The sequence below is a fragment of the Coptis chinensis genome, chromosome 3 (assembly GCF_015680905.1).
Source record: "Coptis chinensis isolate HL-2020 chromosome 3, ASM1568090v1, whole genome shotgun sequence".
Classification (NCBI taxonomy): Eukaryota; Viridiplantae; Streptophyta; class Magnoliopsida; order Ranunculales; family Ranunculaceae; genus Coptis; species Coptis chinensis.
The window spans coordinates 84,502,552-84,522,197 of NC_141458.1; the positions used below are offsets into that span (position 1 = coordinate 84,502,552).

The following is a 19,646-nucleotide window of genomic DNA, read 5'->3' on the forward strand; positions in this document are numbered from 1 at the left end:
GAATAATGTAAATTAATTATTACTTATTATTAAGTACTCGATCTAGATCAGAAGTTGTGGATTAAGGGTTGATGTAAATAGAAAAATTATGTTCATAATTAAATACTTGGAAAAATATCATGAATTCATGATTACTAGCTATATAAAAGCATATGATATGAACAACAAAAGTTTATTGTTATATTGGGACTACAGTACATCAATCTACATGTAAAAAGGTTTTCCTTATTCATGGGTCACAGTACTAAGCATAGTCATAGCTTTCATGTAGTCAATCCTTTGTTCATTTGATATTGGATGCTGCCTTACTTTCAGCTTTATTTGGTTTTCCTTTTCTTCCTTGAGAATTATTATCCATGGAAGATCGAATAATAATGATCAAGTACTAAGAGTAAATAGAAGGATACTGATTCATTTCACTTTTTGTTGTGTAGTTTTAGAAACATACACCGATTGTAGAAAGTGCTTCAATTCTCTAAGTAAAATCTTGCTAGTATCGTCTTCGAACCTTGCGTGAAGCAAGTATTATGAAAGGAAAAAAAAATCTTCGCGTGTTTTGCTTGTTCTATTCTTCTTGTGCCCGCTCAAATGCTCAATGAACAATTTTTTCTCGTTTTTCCCTATGCTGTGGGAAATAGCATGCAGAAGTAACTTATTTTGTAATTATTTTGCAGAAAAAGCCAGGCAAAGAAGGTGGTATGTATTCCAGCACCAAAGAAATGCTAACAGTGGCAGGCCAAGTGGAGAAGTTGTCCCATTTGACCTCTGGGCATGGAGAAAGTGTGGTCAGAAACCAATCAAAGGTTCTCCTTATCCTATGTATGTATATCCTATGAATGTCACATTAATTAATTTGTAAAGTATCCAATGAACAAATATAACAGTTTTTTTTTCTTGTGACCAAAACACCAAACATGCATTCTCATCTCATTCAGCCAGCTATTAATATTCTCTTAAGTTCATGAATTAAGACGTAACTACTTCTTTCGATCATCTATTACAAAGTATTTAGGCATTCATTAATTTAAGTTGTAATATCACGAACTATGATCCAGGGGATATTATAGATGCAGAGCTCGAAAGGTTGCTCGGCCAGAAACAAGTAGAACGAAGTCGAACTGATCCAAACATGTTGGTAATCACCTATACCTCCGGAACATAATCACCCATGGCCAACACAAAGAAATGCACTTGTCGGGCTCAACACGAACACAGCCACCAAAGAACAATCTTTGCTTCAAAAGAGCTCATCATTTCCTCAAACTTCATCAAAACCCAAAAGTTTGAAGGAAGAACATAAAGATAATGTCAGCAATGGTATGTCCATATCTGTGGTCGACGGGTCAATAAATGTGAGCTCTATTCCTATAAAAGAGGAGATTGAAGATGTACATGAGGAGGCAATTGAAATGGATGATCAAGATGGTTTGGAAATATGAAAATATGAATTTACATATGCAAATATGAAGTTACATATGTGCATACAAATTTACATATGCAAATATGAAATTTCATAGACATTTTTTCTGACAACTGACAGGTGACACAGGTTATGTAAATATGAATTTTCATATGTAAATATAAATTTAAATTTTCTTATAAAAAAAAATTTTATATGAAAATTTAAATTTAAATAGGTTAAGAAGACTGTGTAATTTTATATTGTCATATGTAAATACAAATTTACATAGGATGACATCAGCCCGGTTTGTCGTTAAGCCGAAATTATAAGTAAAGATTGATGACGTCAGCCCGGTTTTTACAGGGGTATTTTGGTTTGTTTGGGTATTTTAAAAAAATAGGGGGTTTTTATGGGTTAGTACATAATGAGGGGGTTTTTATGTTGGTTATGTATCAACCAGGGAGATTAAACCCAAAATCTACTTTTCCAATTGTCTCTGTATTAACCAAGGGTCCTATATATGCCAGGCTTGCTTTTTGTTTTTAGTGGCCGGACTCGAGGGTTATGCGTTGTATGTGTAGTTGGGATCTAAGGTAGACAATCTTGTAGGCTGGACATTGTATTTCTAAATGTGTGTCTAGACTGATGAGATATATTTCTAGTGGCAGACATGGCAACATTACCTAGCTGATCAAACGGATATCAAGTTAGTGTCGATATTGTACTACAAATTGATCACCATTCTTAGTGTGAATGCCGACTATCAAAATAAGCTTATCTCCATTGTCAGGCAATGAACTATCATTTCTATCCTTCACATGTGATAAGCACAATACAATCCATATGCGTACATGGATACCTGGAGTATGTAGGCTACTGGTTGTCCAAATATTTTGCTAAGTATTAGCAAATAGTAAGAGAAAAAGAAAATTGAAAAAAGAAAATAAATTATTAAGATGAATCGCTGGAGGTAGATTGAATATTAAGTTAGAGAGTAGCATAACATTGAACATGGAAAACTAATGATATTCATATAAAATTCAAACAGTAAGAATGTGTTACCTTTGCATTCGCAGACTATGTCACAGCCGTGATACGCAATGTCCTGGTATGGTATCAATAAGCACAAATCAGGATATCCGCATTTATTGAAATTTGCCACCATGTAGTTCACATTAGATTTTCCCTGTTTCTAATACCTGTATTGGACAAACATTTTCTTTAGAATTCTCTTCAATGCATGTATATCTGGAATGAGGCATAAAAGGAGAGCAAATAGACAGGAAAATATATTACATCTATTAAGGCAATGTTGACATCATGCATTATGAGACTAAAACTTCTTACAATTCATGAACCCCTCGAATGAAGCAATAATTTTCAATATGATTAATACCTAACCTTGACTCTTAATTGCTATTAATCTTCAGGTTTGAATTCTTACCTCTCTTTAGGTTATTTAAAGTCAACTATAATATGCATGGTAGCTTCCTAGAACTCATCAAAAATTTAGTAAATGCCTGCATGTTCATATTTTACTAGTCATTGAAAGTAAGCAAGGATGAATACACTCAAAGTTACGTATTAAGAACTATGAAACATCAAAGATACGTATCTCATGTATCATGTATTTCCTTGCCAACTGTACTGATGAGAGCTTAATCTGCATTTGAAAGCAACTACTATCAGTTCCAAACATTAATGATGAATGGCTCTCACCATTGTCACCAAGTTCGGCGTTTTTTTGAAAAAAACGCGTTTAAAACCCAAGATATTGGCAAGGCGGCTAGTTCCAGTTTAAAACCCGGGTTTTTAAAAAAACCCGTTTTAAACATTTTAAACGCGTTTTAAAATTAAAAAACGTTTAAAACCCGAGATTTTGAAAATCTCCTGTTTAAAACTTTTTTTTTTTTTTTTTTTTAATCTAAAAGAAAACACGAAGAAGAAAAGGGGGTTTTGGAGTTTACCTTTTTGAAGAGTGGGCGTTAGATTGACTTATTGAGATAGTTTTATTTTGTTTTGGACTATTAATATTTAATTATAAATTTTAAAGTTATTAACTTATTTGTAGAACTTGATTATGCCATTATGGTTGGTAATTAGTAGTATCTTATTTAGAGTCGTGCTTTGGTACTGAATCTAAAACTTCTAGTATTTGGATGAGTAATGATAATTTGATGCTTTCATGTATTTGAATTTTCTTTCATTTGTATTATTTTTATTATTATTTTATGTGTCAATTCTTTTTTCCACTCTTATAAAAAAAATCAAATTCTTTATCTATTATATTATTTATCATCGGTTTTTACCGTTTCTTTTACGTATTGTACGTATTATACGTTTTAAACCCGTTTTACCGTTTTAAACCCGTTTTTTATGCCCTACGTTTTTTTACGCTTTTTTCCGTTTTTTTTCCGAGACGTTCCGTTTAAAACACGAACTAAGTTTTTTTTCAAATACACCGTTTTAAACCCGTACCGTACTTGGTGACAATGGCTCTCACACATGCATGGTCCAAAAACCGATATAACACAATTTAAAGTGATAATAGTACCTTGCCAACTACACCCGAGTCTTGCAACCAATCAACTGGAATTCCAAACTCTCTATATCGTGATATGGGCATGTCTCATGTTCGTAGGAGTGCACACGCACTTTGTTCCACTCTGAAACAATGAGCCAATGTATAGTGAACAATAGTCTTTGGTAGGTTACAAAATAAGACTTAAATGAAGTTGATATGATCCCTAGTGAAAGAACCATACATTTCTTGTAATTAGTACATTTTCTTCATAGCGACTTCACAGGGGAGTTTTGGATCATCAACAAAAGAAGTGACTCTCTTCCCTAATTTCATCAGGTCATGGTATTCAAAAGATGCCTCTCTCATTGCATGATGCCAATCGAAATGCTTCAGAACAGAACGATCATCAACCTATGATGAAAACAAAAGTGTATAGGTATAAGTGAAGCATAAGTATAAATTAACTATCATGTGTGAAGGATTCCTTGACTAACATTTAAACCCTTGAAGTTCTTATCCAAGCTTCATTAAAATAGCAATGGTATGGTGTTCTTATAATGTGTTTAATTACACCACAGTGGCCAGACTGTTGGCAAAATCAATGGTTATGCATGTAACTATCGTGAATGATCAAGAAAATTTTCTCACCAATTGCTCAACCTAAAATAAATTGCACGAATGTTACATGCACATAAACATGCAGACACATTCACAAATGCCTAATTAGGCAGAAAACAAAAAATTAAATCACTATCTAATTCACCTAATTATATATCAAGGAGCCAAAAGAGAAAATATCACAACTATAATATTCGTTGAGCATGATATACAAACCATTTAACTTGTCTCATGCCCAGAACTGTATGATAAGCAATGCTTCAAGTTCTTCTTTACGCTTTTCTACTTGTTAAAAACACCGAAATATTAGAAAGCGATTGCTTAAAACTGAATAAATAAATAAATCCTAGAGTAAATAGATATCATATTTGGCACTTCACTCAAGAAAAAAAATTATAAATTAAAGTTATTATGCTGATAAACTTTAGGATAAACTACTGTTTTAACCCTTGTACTCTTGGTCAACTAACATTCTCCCCCTTGTACAAATTTAACAGCTTAAAACACATTATACTCTTAGTCAACTAACATTCTCCCCCTTGTACAAATTTAATAGCTTAAAACACATTGTACTCTTGTTCAACTAACATTCTCACCTTTATAACTCGATGACTAGGATATTGTGTGTTTAGCAGAGAAAAAAAAAGAAAAAAAAGGTGTTACAATAAAGGTTTTTTTTTTTTTTTTTTAACGCTAAACACACAATATCCTAATCATCGGGTTATGCCCACGTGTACAAGGGTGAGAATGTTAGTTGACCAAGACTACAATGTGTTTTAAGCTATTAAATTTGTACAAGGGGGAGAATGTTAGTTTACCAAGAGTACAATGTGTTTTAAGCTGTTAAATTTGTACAAGGGCGGAGAATCTTAGTTGACCAAGAGTACAAGGGTTAAAACAGTAGTTTATCCTAAACTTTATGATTAATAAACCTTATCAGTTGCATAAGATGACAAATTGCCTAATCAATACAAATGTGACCAAGATGAGAGATTCTTCTTACTGGGTTTTTACAGAGACACCAATGACTTCAAGGCATTAAAGCAACATGATTTTGTACCTCATAACCGCTAAAATCACAATAAAATGGGCAAAGCCAATAGCCAAAGCCCTACCATAAACTTGTCTATATATCAGACTCTTACACTCAGATGAGAGATCAAAGTTATCAATAATCATAACCACACAATGAATACTCAATTAAAGTTCTTGAGACCACTGCCAATGCTATAAGTTTGCTTGAACATTGACGACTACGCATCCGCTTACCCCAAGAAGATAGTATTTCAGCTTGCACCTAATCCAATGTAATTAAGTATAAAAAAAATTGCCCCAAAAAGGAAACAACATAACAAAAACCAAGAACCTTAAAAAAAAAAAAAAAACTAGTTGTGAAAATTGTATAGTTATACAAAAAAAATACAAAAGTGCAAAAATACTCGTTGAACTTTTGAAAATGTTATTCTGGGCAAATTAAGTTTGTGGTTACAATTCATTGTTTTGCAACTAATAAAAGGACTGTATAATAATTCTACATAAGAAAAATTGATTTGAAATTCATATTTGGCACACTGATACAAAGAACCACAAACATTCAAAAATCTTGAATTGGACCGTCTTTCGATGTTCGATCACTTGAAATGTACAAAATGTAAAAGGAAATTAAACTGCAAGTTTAACTATCTACATAAACAAATTTTCCAAAATATTTCACTGTTCTTTGAATATAATCCTAATTAGCAATTCTATAAAGATGTTCTAAACCATTGTTGTTACCTGGTAAGTAAGATTCTTTCCACCTCCAATTGGAATCAAAACAAAAGCATCATATGCACTCATTATTGCATTAATCACCTCTTGATGGGTTTCTAAAAGCTTTCTCCGACTTAAAGAGGAGAAGCGCCCATTTTTAGAGGAAGCATTCTACAAAGAAATATTAATAACAATTCAAGAAGGTTGTTGTTACTACAATGAAAGTAGATTATAAATATGTCTCCCTATAAATATTTAGTAAATTTTATTGATAGAACTTACATTGATAATTCATGCCTCGACAGCTTATATTCATATCCCCCGGTTACCTCTATAATTTGTTCATCTCGTCTCAATATATAATTTTTTACGTGTTGAAAACCATGCTCGATCATGGATAATAATGTGGCCTATGAGTGCCAACGAAATTAAACAATCTACACAAACTTGAGTCCAAATACCAATTTTTTTAAAAAAATAAAGAAAAAGGAAAAGGAAAAATAGAACCCCAACTTTTAAAATTGCATAGAAATAAAATTGTAAGCTTCTAACAATATGCTATGATACAGAACTCCAACTTTTAAAATTGCATAGAAATAAAATGGTAAAAAGCTTCAAAGCAATCATGAACAATATGCTAAAATAGTAGCTTCAAAGAAGAAGATACTCTACTACTAAAGGTCGGATCAGAACAAAGATAATGAATTAATATCGTGGATCGAATGTGCATAGAATCACATCCTAATTCTCAAATAAAAACCTATTAAAATAAAAAGACATAAGGTTGCCCAGTTAATTGATGTAATTACCTTACCTAAGTATTTTCCCAACTATCCATAACCAACCATTTATATATTCCCCTGAGTAGCTCTGCTAATGGAGTCATCATCATTCAATATCCAAGCTTTAACTTTTAGAACGACAATATGAGGAATGTTGGTTATAAATGACAACGTTTTAAGAAAATAAATCAATTATGAAAAGGAATCAATATTTATTTGGTCTCGTTGGGTCTGACTTCTATTTGGTGACATCCTTTCGAAACCCCCAAGAAACATAGAGGACTGTGAGAACGTGCTCGGTGGAATTATCATAGAAACATGGCTCCCATGCCATTGAAATTTGATCAAGGACTGTGAGAAGTAAACATGGATAAACATGTATCATTATTTAGTAACATTATGCCAATGAATTATCACAGATCCAATCAGATGATATATCCATATTCTTATATACCCCGGCAAAATGACAAAATGGTTAAAACCAAACTTGAGCGTACTAAACAAATATAACATAGCCCAAACAAATATGAAAAGTAGAGCCAAAAATATATTACCAGCTACATACTATAAACACAACCAATTCAGCTCAAAGTACTTTAAAGAACCAAGTTACCAACCAAGAAAAATTTAACACATCCAATAATCCCATATAGATAGAACAATAAAGTATCATAAATACATAATACCTAAAATTTAACACAACCTAAGACTGCACATGAGATTAAATAGGCCACTAAACAGTTGTCCTAAAAAAATTCAACAAACAACAAAATGAAATTATACAAATAAAAACTTAAGTATGGATACTTTCGTGAACACATGTTCTACCCAAATTATTAACCAAACTATTATCTTCTTCTCCGTTCTATTGAATAATCTAATTTACAACATACTTCTCTCAATAGATTCAACAATGAAAAAAATTGAATACAGATTCTAACTTTTGATAAGCAAGCATGAAGCACCCATGACAGACCACTTTGGTTCAATTCTCTTATATTCAACAGACATAAATGTGGTAAGCATGCATCTAGTACTTAGCACCAAACATATATAGTTGGGAAGCATCAATCATTCAGCATATACCTTTTTGGTAATTGGGAAAGACAGCCCGCACCCATTAATTTGTTGATATCAACCCTGCCTTTGTTGTTTGTAGGTAGATTAAAATCCTTTTCAAATCATAAGCTTGGAATCCATCGTACACAAATCCAATAACCGTCACCGATATACAATACCTGCCATAAATTAATAAGTAAACTCAATCTCAACACACTAATAATTAAACTTACTCAAACAAACAAACAAAAAAATCCTAACCTGTATTCTTTGTAACAATAGAAAGAATCACCATCCCAACCTTGAGTTTTATCAACAGTCAATGGGTTATCCGCCATAGAGACTCGAGAAAAATTGGTCTGTTAATAATAAGCGAGTAAAAACTTTGGTCTATGGAGTAAAGTGTAAACAATGGCACAAAATGCTAAACTCTTGGATTTTTACTCTTTAAAATTATGAAATGTTGTCACTTGATATATTCTCATATTGGGCATTTAAGGTCACTCATGACAGTGTACAATATTCTCAACGCACTCCAGCCATGCTAATTGGTTGAGTTGGCTGCTCTATGCTAAACAGAGCATGCCCTCACATAACTTCTATATAGGACAATACAAAGACGCAAAGCAAAATTCAGCACTAACTTTTCTGAGATTGAACATCACCCAGCAGTCGAGTCAATTCAAAAAGTGAAGAATGATCCAAGAACTCAAACCTGCCAAAGAAATAAAGCTTACTCTTTGGCTGACTTGATACAGCAAAAAAACATCTTCCATTAACTTCATCTACTATATATACATCTGTTTGCAAAGCTGTTTTTGGACAACTTCTTTCATGATGCCTATAGCTTCCTAGTGGCACTTTCAATGTCGATACATGGAATATAATTGTGCTTGCTTCTTACTTTACACATTTTCCAACTATAATAAGCTTGTGTATCAAATACAGGTCCCAATTAACTTCTTTTTCTTCCCCACCGTGGTTTTCAACCCAGCATTCTCATCTTCCGTGTACTCTGCAGCACTCTCTTCATTTATGGGATCTACATCCGAATCTTCTTCTATATCTCCATTAGTAACCCCATCATGATCATTCACTACTTCTGTATCTTCTTTTAACTCATCTTCTCTTTCGTTTTCCCTTTCCAAATCCTCTTCTACTACTTCTTCCTGCCCCAGCTGAGTAGCATTGGAAGCTAATACCTGGGGTTATTTTAAATTAACTCCCTCTCCTTTTGGATTCCTCACTTTTTTCTTGTCATGTACAGCCCCTTCGCCCTTTGTCTTATCTTTCTCTCTCAAATGAGGTTCTACCTTCTTTTCTTTAGGCAATTGTTTCACAACTGTCTTGCCCTTCTCTCTCTTCTCATTTGCCACAACAGGCTCCGCAATGTCACTAAAGCTACTTCTTTGAGAATTCAAAGACAACCAAGATGGTGAAAATGTCGACAACATGAAAATGAAACAAAGACCCAAAACAGTAACTGCTGACACTTTGACACAAAGCCCATACGGACGTTTCACTTGACGACTAAACCACGCTATTCTACTCATTATCGCCATTTCTAATTAACTATAATAAATTTAGGTGGCAAAAAGCTGATCAAACTAACCTTACAGAAGATCTATACCCAGATTTGAAAAAGACCATCATAAGCCAAATGGGACAAAACCCAACAAGAATGAGGTACATGATTCAAGATTATTTTTCAATAAATAACAATACTTTGATGACCCATCGTGATTTCCATCTAAACCAAATGCAGAAAAGTGGTGTAAGCTTCTACAATAACTTTTTAAGAAAATATTACTTCGGAAGAATACAAAGTTGATAGACAAAAAAGAAATAAAGGTACGTAGCTAGAAAGTAGATTGAAATGAGGGCAAACCTAGATGAGAAAAAATTGGAGAGAGTGGAAAGTGAAACCCTTTGTTGGTGGTTTTTGGGAGTATTTCTAAAACACAAAAACTGTCTAAATTGTCCAGTTCAAAGACCGACGAACGCTCGAGGTATCTACTCAATTCCTTTATATTCAATTCTTGCCTTTTGAAATGGCTGGAAAGCGTGCGCAAAAAAGAGAAGTACGAAATATTGAAAATGAAGAAAAGGGGTTTGGTTGAAAACCCGATTCACAAAACCATCTCTTGATTTACTCGAATCTTTCACTCTTCTGTAGAGAAAAATGCAACAGAGCATGGCTACTTCTACAATCGCAGCTTCAAAAGAAAAGTTAGGTTTTCGGTAGAATTTATATTAGGTTTATTTAATTTGTTATTTTTTTTTTAATTTGAGGAGGCCATAGAAAATTAAGAATAGATTAGGGAGATTTAAACAAATCTAGGGAAGTGTTTCTAATTATTAGGACCTCCTCTTTTTTAGGAACCACTAATATTGTTTGGGTTGGAAAATAGAGCGAAAAAGAACATGCGCGAGCTTTTTTATATATATATATATCCCGATTCCTAAAAAGACCTTAAAGAACATCTCTACAAAAATTCAACTCGTTTGACAATTTTTAACATTGGCAAAAGATGATTGTAAAAACTAGACATTTCTAGACCGTTAGATATTTTTCAAAAATGGACAACAATTTTTATCTAAGTTAGAAGATATCAAATGAGTTGAAATTTTGTAGAGATGCGTTCTTTATGGTTAGTAGATCATATGCACAAAAGATTAGATTTTAAATCATTTTGTAGGTGAAGTTGTGGTTGTTTTAGATTTTAAAGTTTCTAGTCTTGTTTATATAATAGGCTATATAATATTGTTTACCCTATTGTTTTCAGATTGCATTTTGTTTTGTATCGATTATTATATAGCCTATTGTCTGTTTAAAATTATTTGTTCATTCATTGTATTAACTCAATGCATTCATTTTACTGTGAAGTGACTAATTATGTGTTAGAAATACACCATGGGGAGTTTCAGAACCCCATTATGCATTATAAAAATGGAAAATTGAGTATTGTTATGATTTGAAATTGCAATTGTACACATTATTTGGGCTTTGTAATGTGGTTAATAGTTTGGGGTACATAAATTATTTTAAAATGTACTATTGCATGCCATGGAAGACTTTAGGTTTATTGAGTCTGACAATGATACCAATGCTATGCTTCAAGAGGGAAAGACACATGGTGTCATACAGTTGTATGTTATGGGTGGAAATTATGTGTTAGATGAAGGAAACTCAGAATGTGAAGATGCTATTGATGAGGATTCTGAGGAAGATGAATTAGAGGAGGGGATTGATGAGGAAAGTGATAGTGAAGACTCTGATATTTCTAGCGTGGATCATATTAGTGATGATGATGTTGATGTGGAACTGATAGAGGTTAGGAAAAAGATAATTGAGTTAAAACAAAAGAAGAAGAAAGAGAAAGGTTTAGCTGGGGGTGATATAGAAGTTGAAGTTAAGGTTAATGCAGAAACTGATGGGAACCAACCAACTGAGCTTGGTGATACTACTTGTTTTACAGAAAATGATAGTAATTATGCTAGTGAATCAGATTATGACAGCCCTATAACTGATGATGAAGAAGGTGGGCTTAAAAGAGTTAATTCTAGGTTTCCTAGCTTTCCTCCTGGTTGTGATTTGTTTAAGGTTAAACCTATTATTGGGATGAAGTTTGGGTCCAAAGAAGAGCTTAAGGAATTGTTGAAGGCTTATGTTGTAACTCATGGGTATGATATAAGGTTCCCTAGGAGTGGTACTAAGTTATTGGAAGCTATGTGTAAGGACTGTGATTGGAGATTGTGGACCACTTGGATGCAGTGTGAAAAGAGTTTTCAAATTAAGAGTTTGAAATCTAAGCATGAATGTTCAAGATCTGTGAAACTTACAGCTATAAATGTTGGATGGTTAGCTAATTATTACTTTAACAGGATCACTAGAAATCCCAAATGGACACTAAGAGAGTTCCAAGATCAGGTGATGCACAGGTTTGGTATTGAAGTCACAAAAATGCAGTGCTTAAGGGCAAAGAGAAAAGCAATAGGGGAAGTTGAAGGATCTTTAAAAACCCTTTTATGGTAAACTTAGGACTATGGAGCTGAAGTGTACAAGTCCAACCCAGGAACTACTTGCAAGATAGTTGTGGATGAGGGTAGGTTTAAAGGGTTTTATGTTTGTTTTGCTGCACTAAAAAGAGGGTGGAAGGCAGGATGTAGGCATGTAATAGGGCTTGATGGAGCTTTTTTGAAAAGCTTTTGTAAAGGGGAGCTTCTTACAACTTTTGGGAGAGATGGGAACAATCAAATGTTCCCAATAGCTTGGGCTGTTGTTAGTATGGAAAACAAGGAAAATTGGATTTGGTTTTTGCAACTGCTGATAGAAGATCTTGGAATTGGTGATGGGACTGGGTTGACCTTGATCACTAATCAATAGAAAGGACTCATTCAGGTAATTGAATTGTTGTTACCATTAGTTGAGCACAGATGTTGTGCCAGGCATATCTATGCCAACTTTAGAAAGATCCATAGTGGAACTCAGTTGAAGAATTTGTTCTCGAGAATGGCCAAGAGTATGACTCCATAAGAATGGGATATTGTCAGTGATGAGTTAAAGAAAGCTTCACCACCTGCATATGATACACTCATGAAATAAGACCCACAGTATTGGTGTATGGCCTTTTTTTATTTCAGATTGATAAACGGTAAAATGCTTGTTTTACCTACGAATAAGTAACGAGACTCAAATAAAACTAAAACTAATTTACGCTTATATTATCAAAGTTTTCTACTCTCGATGCTATTGCAATAGAGTTGGAATAAAAGATTTGTTCCACTTCTAGTTCTTTAGAATTCTAAGTTAACTACGATTATCAGTCTATCGAAAATCAATGAGAGTAATGATGGAAATTATACTACGATGGAAATTGTACTAAACAAGATACGATAATTCAAACTACGGAATTACTAATTTGACGATATGAGGAGGAATTAGGGGGATTTGATTCCACCTTAACTCGACTTAATTTACTAACGAAGAATTGTCGTAATCTGAATTAAAATGCTTTTGCATAGCAATTTGGTCTTCCTAATCCCTAATTGTTCATGGTAATCTCTACCAACTAACAACTAGCATGTGAAACAATTAAACCCATTCTCATGGTGAACTAATTGTTTTCTAGAATGGAATATCATGAACTATTCTACGCTAACAAAAATCAAGCTTCATCAAGGTTTCTTCAAACCCCTCTAATGGAGGTTTTAGCCTTGAATCATTATGTTATCATTAATATATAAATCATAACAAGACATGATAAAAAGATTATAAATTTACTTATTTGATTTAAAATGGAAATTTAATCATGCAAAATTGAATTGAAACTAGTAATGATAATTAACTAAATCTATGAATTGAAGCTAAAATGATTTAATGAAATGAAACTAGATTTATGAATAACTAACTAACTTTATTGATCTAATGAATAGTAACAATACTGATTCAAAACTGAATTCAAAACAAGGTAATAAAACTAATTAATAGAGTCTAAACTAATTTATTTTCTAAGCTAATTGTCTCCCCTTTCCTTCTTTTCAACAAGAGAAAGAGATCTCCAATTTTGTGCATGGGCTTGGAGCAATGTTTTAGGCCAAAAAACCAAGCCCAAAACCCAATTTCTTAAGTCCACAGAGGCCTTTTCAGCTGGATTCGACTTCAACAGACTTTTCATCCATTTTTGCTCCTCTGATTGGGTCAAGGTTTGGACCATTGAAAAACTCTTTCCAAGATGGTCATTTTGACATAAGGTAGGCCCAATTCCGAGGTCTGAGTCTAAAGATACGGTCTTTGGAAGTTCTGCTGACTTTTGCTTTTCAGCTTTGACCGGGCTTTAAAAAGGCTTTTTCTCCTTGAATTTTGGCCTCTAATCACGGAATTTCTTAGCAACCAACCCTTGCTCCTTTATCTCGCAAAAGTGACACATTTCTGCACATAATTGACTCCAATGCCTGAAATACATAAAAGTATATAATCAGCATTAACTCTTCTTTATTACTCGCATAATTGGTCTAAAAGTATTATTGTTAAGGGGTTAAAACTACAGTTTTGGGCTCTTATCACAGATCTTCAAGTGATTCAGTGGAAAATAATATAGGTGAGACTTTCAATGGTGTCATACTTGATGCAAGAAGAAAGTCCATCATTGATATTCTAGAAGACATAAGAATCAATCAAGCACTTAGGTGTCAGAAGAAGAGAGAATTAATGGAGAAGTGGAGTGATGATCTTTGTCCCAAAGCTAGAGAGAAACTTGAGAAAAGCAAACTATATTCAAGGTTTTGGAGAGCACATTATATTGGTGAGTCCAACTATGAGGTGAAGAGTAATCACACTAGTGCAGTACCTGATTCTTGTAAAGGGTTTGTAGTAAATGTGAAGGAGAAGTCATGCTCATGTAGGGGGTGGAACTTGTCAAGAATACCTTGTTCTCCTGCAGTTTCATCCATTTATTACCTTCATGAGAACCCTGATAAGTATGGTGCTCATTGGTTCAACAAAGAAACAAACTTGAAAATATATGACTTCTACTTGCAGCCATTAAATGGGGAAATGTTATGGCCTAAAACAAATTGTCAAAAGTTCTTACCTCCAGCACTGAGAAGAATGTTTGGAAGGCCAAAGAAAGCAAGAAGGAAAGAGCTACATGAAGTAGAAAGAGTTAGCTCACAAGTAAGTAGAGAATGGGAAGAATCATAACTTGTACACTATGCAAGAAAGTTGGGCATAACAAGAGGACATGTCCAGAGAAGGTAAACTAGCTAAGTTTTGTTGTTATTTTGTTAATGGTAATGTTGTTTCTGCATGAATTATTATAAGTGTTTATGTTTCAGGTAGACATTATTGATGAGGATGGAAATGGAGTTGAGAATGTTGGTGAGGGTGCTAATGTCAATGCTGGTAAAGGTGCCAATGCCCATGATGCTACCAATGCCAATGATGGTCAGGGTGTCAATGCCAATGCTGGTGAGGGTGCCAATGCCCATGCTGCTACCAATGCCAATGTTGGTCAGGGTGTCAATGCCAATGTTGGTGAGGGTGCCAATGCCCATGCTTCAGAGGGTGCTAATTCCCATGCACATGCAACTGCCAATGCCAATGCAGGAGGGAGGAAAAATAGGAAATCAAAAGGAAAAGGAAAAATAACCAATCAAACAACACCTACTGTAAGCAAAGACCACATGGTGTTATTGTTTGTTGTCACTACACCATAACAGCTTTTTTGTGACACTAGCTAGGTTTTTCTCGTTTGTGACGCCAAATTGGCGTCAGGAATTTTGTGACGGCATTTTGGCGTCACTAAACTGCTAAAGCCATCACCAATAATTAGAGAATTATTTCAATTAAATGTTGTGAAATTTTACTAAATAAAGTGACGGCAAAAGAGCGTGAATAACAAAAATTACAATTAAGGGACCGCATTTTCTTGAAAAAATTACGACCCAAACACTGCTCTCTCGCCGCAGTGCCCATCTATCTCATCTTTCTTCACCACTCTCTCTCAACTTCCCACCACTACCTCTGAAAAAGATACATAAACCTAGAAATGATGATTGGTCGGTCACCGTTAAACGATTGAAGTATTTAGATCTAAAGCTTCGAAATTTCTTTACTGTCAAACTATTAAACGATTGAAGTATCTAAAGACAAAGACACTGAAGAAGGAGCTCGAAGATGTGATTGATTTAATGGAGAAAGGTACTTACGCCATGAAAGTTTGTGATTAATTTGAAATCAAGTTAGGGTATTCAAATTTCTAATTTACTTAGTTCGTTATTCTAGTGTAATCTAGTTTGAATTCATTAATGTTTGGTGTGAAAAAATTGTAACTTTACTGTCTTGCGTGATTGATTGAATTTGGTCAATTTATGTTTACTTTCGTGTTATTGCAACAGAGAACTCCAATAACTCAAAAATGGGAGCAGATGTGGCATCAGCTACGGAGCTCTTAGCATCACATTGTCTTGAAATTGCAGAATCAGTCAGTGCGGATCATGATCGGGTGGCTTCCGTTATAAGGTCGGTTGTTGGCGTTAGAACCCCAAAGGATCTTATGACTCTTATTGCTGCAGCTGCAACAGGTAACTCCACTTAATTGCTTAGTCTCTTGTGGACTTTTCTGAACAATTATGGCATGTAAAACTTCTCATTTTATTGAAGAAAAGCACTGCTTTTGTGAATGCTTCACAGCTTCAGTAATTGATAATTAACTGGTGGTACAATTTTCTATTGCTAAAGCTTTACGAGGAGCGCGCTACTAATCGAAAAGCAAGACTACCAAAAGAAGCAAGGAACAATGCAACCATTATTCCCTATGAAAGGGGTCTTACAGAGATTTGTCATTCTGAACTGGAAATCATGGATTCTCCCTGCAAGGGAGGATTACTTCTTCGGACACAAACAGGTACTATTTTCATGATAACGGTATTAGTTTTCTCACACTTTCTGAAAAGGGGGAAAGAAGTTTCCTAAGAATGAATTGAGAACTGAGACATACATGTATAATGAAATGTTCATGCTAGGATAGCAATCCAGCATATAGGAAGTGTGGCTACCATAAATTACATCTCTTGTGAGATTCCATGATATATGATGATCTATACTTTCTTAGTGGACGGTTGACAACAAATTAATTGTGTAAAGATATTTAGAGTGGTAACATAATTAGAGTATTACAGCAGAGAATTTTTTTGAAGAGACGGTTCTCTGAGTAACACTGGGCAAGATTTCACCTAATGGCTTAAATGAGTATTCTGCTTGCGTTATATGTCTTTGCAAGTATTAAGTGGAATCTCAAATATTCAATCCATTCATGAAACAAATAATGGACTTGGCTAACTCTTGGCTGGACCATAGTACTTGTTTTTTACATTCCTATTTATCATGGTTATCATCAGATCACTGATATCGAATATGGAGCAAACCAATCTTGTTACTTTTCTAGCTGCATCTATGGTTTTGAATGAATAATTATCATCAAATTATCGTTATCTTTTTCATTTCTTTTCTAGCTGCATCTCTTGTATGTTTTTGTCCATTTGTATTTTAATTGTCTTAAGGAATCAAGTTTCCTGCATTGCCTTGTTTAGTTTTTTCTATACCCATAAAAAGACATTGCTATATATCAGATCAGTTGGTATAGGCGCTATATATAACACAGTACAAGTTTCTGTTTTCTAATCTTATTCTGCTGATTTTGTGTTTCCTCTTTGCACGGATAGGTTACCTTAAAACAATTTTTGTGTCTATTCACATTAACTCCTTTAACTAAACCAGGGGAAAATGTCATATGTGTTTAAAGAGCAGGGGTTTGAAGTTGTTGCTAGACATAATCCAACTCTCCACCATTCACTCATGGCAACTAGTTACACTCGAATGCTAGCCTCAATAATACCTACATGTTTACTTCAATATGTTTTACTTCGTATGTGTAGATATTATATTGTCTGTAGTACAACTTTAAATGTATATATATATATATTTTTTTTTTTTTTTTTTTTGCAAAAGATTATTGAGTCTGGTTAGTTTTGAGTTTGGACGCATATACGAATCATGCTTCTAGTTGTTGAAAAGTTATTTGAGGTTTTTCATTTTGAGATTTTCAATCATTATTGCAAGATAGTGAGAGTTCCTCGAACATAATAATAATAATAATAATAATAATATATATATATATATATATATATATATATATATATATATATATATTTTTTTTGCAAAAGATTATTGAGTCTGGTTAGTTTTGAGTTTGGACGCATATACGAATCATGCTTCTAGTTGTTGAAAAGTTATTTGAGGTTTTTCATTTTGAGATTTTCAATCATTATTGCAAGATAGTGAGAGTTCCTCGAACATAAACTGTGAAAGGAAGATTTTCTAGGAAAACAAGTTGATTATGTGAATGGACTGGGCCGATCTGCACCTCAAGTTCTGAGCGTGTCACTGCTGAGTCGCTAGTGTGCCTAGTGGCACTTTTCAGCTTTTGACTACATAGCTCATCTTATCTTTACAATTTTTCTAGTCATCTTTTGAGTGTTGCAACTCAGCTTTCTAAGTATATTATGTCCTTAAAGATTCCTTCAAGTTCTGTCATAATTTTCTTTTTAAATTTCTTTTCTGCTACTGTTTAGCTAGTCTTTGAAAGCTTGATGAACGGCTGAATGGTTGAAAGGAGGAAAACTTGAGATTATCAGCTTGAGGGCTTAAACTTTCTAGTTAACGGTATGCTATATCCACCTTTCGGGAGTGATGTATAGGTAATTAGCAACATCCTTAGTAATATGGTAATCAGTGGTTTGCTTGTGACAGTTGGAGGAATGATACAAATGTAATTCTTGCTGATGAGATGGGTTTTGGCAAAACTGTTCATTTTGTTTCCATGCTAGGTTTTCTTCAGGTACGATCTTTTGGTTCTTTATGATATGGTTTTTAACCTTCAGTTATACCCTCTTTTTCTCAAAAATATCTTCTTTTAAATTTTCTGCAGAATGCTCAACAAATCCATGGGCCTTTTCTTGTTGTTGTACCACTGTCGACTTTGTCCAACTGGGCGAAAGAGTTTAAGAAGTGGCTTCCTGAGTTGAATGTTATTGTATATATTGGAAATCATGCAAGTCGAGAGGTAGGCAATGTTTTGTATGGTGATATATATATGGCTAGTTGCAAACACATTGTTTTTTCTCAGGTTTCTGTTGCTAGATAATTGTAGTCAGTAGTTGCTACTTCTATGCTTAGTTTTTTGCTAAGTTTTTGCTTTACTTTGGGGTTCCCATGGTCTCTGCTAGCGGACCACATAATCTGTAACTAGTGCTCAGGTTAGCCGTGGAGGGTGCAAGGGGCAATGGTAGTTTAGGACATTCTTTATGTGATCTTTGTGTGTCTCCATGAAATTTTGTTTTAAAGATAAAAAATGAACAAGAAAAAGCAAATGAAATTGTGTGATACACCATCTTATTAATGTAAGCCAGTTTCAATGTCTTATGACACCAGGCTATATACTAGAAGGTAGAGGCAGTACCTGTTTAGTTGTATATATGTCACCTTGCTGTTCATATAGCTTCTAGGGCTAAAGAGGCTCCCATAGGTGCTTTACTGTGTATTAGTGTTGTGTTGTCAAATAGTAATGGCCTATAGCTTCTTTGATATCCTAGTGGCATGGTTACCTTCTTGCTATGTTACTAATTTGGTAGACTAGAAACTATGTCACTTATTTTTAATTAGTATAAGTGAACCTATTATTGTATATATCTCTCATTACATTTTAAGGTAGAAGTTTATCTAAACTCTTTTGTTAAATGAAACAGGTAATGCATGTGGCATTTGTTTGTTGCCGACCTTGAAGGATGGAGGTGGTTGATATTGCCACTTGGACACTTTCTAATAAGAAGACTTTCTTTCTAGCTAGTTGTAAGCATAATGTAATGTACTTTTTCGCTTTGATAATTGAAGTACTTGGTGTTTACAAGTGATTTGTATTTTCCTTGCGCTTGGAAAATTGAAGTACTT

At 34.0% G+C, this 19,646-nt stretch overlaps 2 long non-coding RNA genes across 2 annotated transcripts; one reads left to right on the forward strand and one right to left on the reverse strand.

The window, feature by feature from the left end:
• Positions 1-1,251: 1,251 nt before the first annotated feature.
• LOC147511201 (uncharacterized) lies at positions 1,252-10,562 on the reverse strand. The gene is made up of 7 exons (XR_015219276.1): positions 8,399-10,562; positions 8,165-8,316; positions 4,168-4,337; positions 3,957-4,068; positions 2,847-3,065; positions 2,465-2,601; positions 1,252-1,365 (listed from the first exon to the last, which is right to left on the reverse strand). It is a non-coding gene; the product is annotated as an uncharacterized LOC147511201 (long non-coding RNA).
• A 5,849-nt stretch (positions 10,563-16,411) lies between these two features.
• Positions 16,412-18,761, forward strand: LOC147511202 (uncharacterized). Its single transcript, XR_015216955.1, has 3 exons — positions 16,412-16,545; positions 18,450-18,537; positions 18,628-18,761. It is a non-coding gene; the product is annotated as an uncharacterized LOC147511202 (long non-coding RNA).
• The last annotated feature ends 885 nt before the right edge of the window (positions 18,762-19,646 follow it).